The sequence below is a fragment of the Otolemur garnettii genome, unplaced genomic scaffold (assembly GCF_000181295.1).
Source record: "Otolemur garnettii isolate 467f Iridium unplaced genomic scaffold, OtoGar3 scaffold00065, whole genome shotgun sequence".
Lineage (NCBI taxonomy): Eukaryota > Metazoa > Chordata > Mammalia > Primates > Galagidae > Otolemur > Otolemur garnettii.
In genome coordinates, this window is record NW_003852460.1 from 6,672,056 (window position 1) to 6,676,613 (window position 4,558).

Below are 4,558 nucleotides of genomic sequence, written 5' to 3' on the forward strand. Positions count from 1 at the left end.
AAAAAAAAAAAAAAAAAAAAAATGGTGGAATTTGGTCCTGTGAAACACCATTAGCAACCACAAAGAGACTCCGGATTCCTGAAGCCGGGCTTTGCTTTCAGTAGATTAATAGGTTTCTCTAATAACCTCTTTCTGCAGCCTGGCCCTACGTTCTATTATATAAGACGAGGAACACAGAGTTCTTGTTCCGAGAATGAATGTAATGAGGCGACAGACAATATCCTGTGTCTTAGAGCCTCCCCCAACACTCCTGAGGCTGGATCAGGCACCTCTCCTGAGACAGGGGTAGGCAGGTTGGGCTTTTGCACACCCAGTTTACGGATATCTGCGTTCTCCTTCAAAGGCTGCTGAGGGCAGACAGACTTTATCAGACCTGAGATGCACCAGGTCTTTTCGCTTGCTTCCATTTCCAGAATTTCCCAGCTGATTTTCTGGCATGTGGATGTGGTCATTATCGAGCCATAGCACATACAAACGTGTCCGTATCTCACAGCCTGTTTACCTGAATTACCATTGTACGTGTCAAGGTGCTTAAGTGCATGTAACTTCCAGCCAACTGCAGGAAAAGTTGTAAGTCGAGGCTTGAAAATGATGGCCACATAAAAGCTCTGCAATCTTTTATCCCTTAAACAAGGACATGTCTTTAGAACTCCTCTTCTGTTCAAAGTACGTCACATTCATGGTTCTTGAACTGGCTGTTTCTAAACTCGTTTTTTTAAACCTTAATTATTTGCTTCTGTGTGCTTTTGTACATCCTGCCCATAAGCTTGTGGGACAATCAGTATTTTTTTTCCTTTAGAGACAGAGTCTCACTTCATTACCTTTGGTAGAGTGCCATGGTGTCACAGCTCATAGCAACCTCCAGTTCTTGGGCTTAGGCAATTCTCTTGCCTCAGCCTCCTGAGTAGCTGGGACTACAGGTGACTGGCACAATGCCCAGCTATTTTTTGGTTGCAGTTTGGCTGGGGCCATATTGACCCTTGGCATATGGGGCCGGCACCCTACTCAGTGAACTACAGGCACCGCCCAGGGAAACCAGTATGTTTTTTTTTAATTTTGCTTTTATTTTATTTTATTTTATTTTTTTATGGAGACAGAGTCTCCGTTTGTGTCCTTTAGTAGAGTACTGTGGAATCATAGCTCATAGCAACCTCTGCCAAGAATCATAGCTCACAGCAACCTCTGCCAACCCGTGGGTCCCTGGGTTTAAGTGATTCTCTAGCCTCAGCCTCCCAAGTAGCTGGGATTACAGGTGCTTGCCAGAACGCCCGGTAATTTTTGGTAGAGACAGGGTCTCACTCTGGCTCTCACTCTGGCTCATGCTGGTCTCCAACTTCTGAGCACAGGTGATCCACCCACCTCAGCCTTCCATAGCACTGGGACAACAGGCATGAGCCACCATGCCCGGCTGGAAACCAGTATGTTAACTAAACATAGTCTTAAATGTAGGTAACAGCATGTGACTGAAACTTACAGACAACGGCAGCCAGCATCCGACGCAGTCCCCAGCAGTCTTCACTCACTAGAATTCATATCCCTGAGTAGCACACACCCACGTCAAAGCAGGAGTGGTCCTGCACATCCAACAGCCACCATAACAGTTACATGTATTTCTAAGGCTAAGCCCTAAAAGGCATTAAATCTTCCACCCTGAGCTTTTGGCTCATGCACGCTGGAAAATGAGGGCCACCGTGCCATGAGGACACTCAAGCAGCATGAGGAAAGGCTCCTGGAAAGAGGGACCAACGCACCAGCCAGGGAGGGGGCCCAGGTGGAGGCACTGGAGGCAGATTCTGCAGCCCCAGGTGAGCCTTCAGATGAGGGCAGCCCTGGCTGATGGCTGACTGGGACCTCCTGGCAGATTCAGAGCCAGAACCACCACACTACGTCACTTCCAAACTCCTGACATGCACAGACCCTGAGAGATAAATGACGACCTTTGTTTTAGCTTAAGCCACTGTATTTTTGGCTAACTTGTTAAACAGCTGTAGTAACTGAAGTTAGCACAGAATGCCTTTCCAAATTCTTTCATAACTGTCTAGATCAGACTGCCAACATCCCATGTGAGTTATAAAATTATGTGATATATCATTTAATTGATAAAAAATAGGGACCAGATTGAGATGGCATACAACATCATTTAATTTTTTATACAAAAGAAAGCTTATGCTGGCTGGAGTAACATACTTCTGTACCCGTAGTCCCCTGTGAGCTGAAGTGGGAGGATCCCTTGAGCATAGGAGTTTGAGACCAGCCTGGGCAGCATAATGAGACTCATCTCAAAAAAAAAGAGAGAGAGAAAGTTTAATAATTTAGCTGGGTTTAGAAAACTATCCAGATAAAAATTTAAGTGTTTTATCAAATTTTTGCATTGACATAAGATTAAACTCAAGTATATTTTTTTACTCTACACACGTAATGGACTTAATGTTAAAAGCTACATTACAAACAATTATGGACATACTGGATATGCCAAGCCCTCTATTTTTAAGAAACAAATTCTTAATCTTGAAATAAAGAGAGTTCCACGCAGCAGACTTGCTGCCTGTGTTCCTTATCTTGTTACACCTCTACCAAGATGGTCTTACCGTCTTAGCCAAAGCCTGTTTCAGCCAAACGCATCAAATTAGATTCATGAAATCAAATGTATAAGATGTGCTCATGGATAAGTGGAATAACTCAGTTTGTGAAATTATATGAGCAAATCAAATATTCAGAAGACCTCTAAAGAGAATACAGCCTGTCATGCATAATAAAATTTAGAACAAAAATTCAGAAGTTTCTGTCACCACACCAGGGAGTTTCTCCAGCACAGAAATCTGCTTTCTGCATTCTGGGTAATTACCCAAAATATAAAATGTCTATTTAATGGTCCTGTATTCAGCTAGATGGTTTTCCGTTCACAACACCACCTCCTCCTCTAATACCACAAGGAAATACCCTGTGAAAATAAGGAAGAAATTTTTGTCAGCACCTATCCTGCTTTCTTGGGTTTCTGGATTTTATGTTTCATCCTTTACATCAAGGGTATTGGATTTTTTGTAAAGTTTTTTTAAGACATTTGTTGAACACGTCCTATGACCAGTCAGTGGTTCTAAGCATTCGACTATTCAACTAGTATTACATATCCAACTTTCCAGTAACCTTTGGGATTAGTGCCATTGTTAGCCGCCTTTTGACAATAAAGAAACTGAGGCTTGCAGACAGTAAGAAATTCTGCCTAGTTCCTATAGCTAGTATGGGGCAGGATAGAGTTTTAACCTGGGAAGTTAGTGTCAAGGTCTACACTCTTGACCACTGCTTTCTCTCCCTGGTCATTGAAATTAATAAAATCAGCCACAAAAGCAATCTATTCTCTGTGGCTTGAAAACAAGCTATTTTGTCCTCTATCCGAGAGAGCAGAATAAAGTGGCGTTCTGTCGCGACCGCACAAATGATCACGCGAGACACAGATTAACAGTACAAGCTGCAAGAGGTGAGGCTAAGGATAGCCCTGAGCACTTCTCAGAGCCCTTTTATTGAGAAGATACATAATAGGCAGGAAGATTACTAAACAAAGACATGCAGGGGCTGCGTGCTCGGGGAAATGGTCTCCTAGGTGCCAGCAGACTATGTACTCAAGGAAATGATCTTCAGGGGTGGTAAGGAAATGATGTTCAAAATACTAAATGCAATTTTTCTCCACTAATCCTTTAAGCAACTGTCATAAAATGCTTAATGTTTAACAACAGCCCTACTACTACCGGACTGAACTTTGCTCCTCCAGGATTACTGAGTTACTTGGTGGCTTGCCCTCCAAGTTACAAGAGATTTCCAAGCTTGCCAGGAGAATGTCTTGTTCTCAGTAATTCCTCAGATGAGTTATGATATTGGTGACTGTTGTAGTAAGTATGATGTTTAGTCCTCTATGGAGTTCCCTAGGAATCCAGGAGTCCCCTGGACACGTGTTGCCAGCTTCTATAAGTCCCTTCGACGTTGCAGGAACCTCATGAAGACAGCAATGGCACTGCTGCCTATTAATGTACAAAGAAATAAACTGAAAGACGTTCCCCCTGATTTATAAGATTGCAACTGCAAAACCAAATATTTGTCTAATGCAACTACCGCAAGAGACCCTTCAAACACAGCATCTTTAAGGAGAATGTTTGTCATCAAGGATTGGCCTGCTCAGCTCAAGCAGCATCAAGACAGTCCTAACTGTCCTTCCAGTCCCATGTGTTCTGGCCCTCGCAGGACACTGAGCATGTTCTGGCTCTCGCAGGACGCTGACCGTGCTCTTGACCAGCATCACGTGAAGACAAAACAGTGCCCAATTCAACATCAGCATCAGCACCTCAGAGTTAATCCATGGGAACTGATAGCAAGGATGTAAGGAGGGCAACAGTGCGATGTGATCATTAGAGAGTGAGCTGACTTTGCTAAGGGCTGGAAGCACACACACGCACACACACACAGTGCAATTCCTATTGTGATGAGGACTCAGCAATTTAAAGAAGTTTTATAGAAACTTGCCCTATAGGGAAAAAAATTAGAATGAATGCAATGAATGAAGGCAACT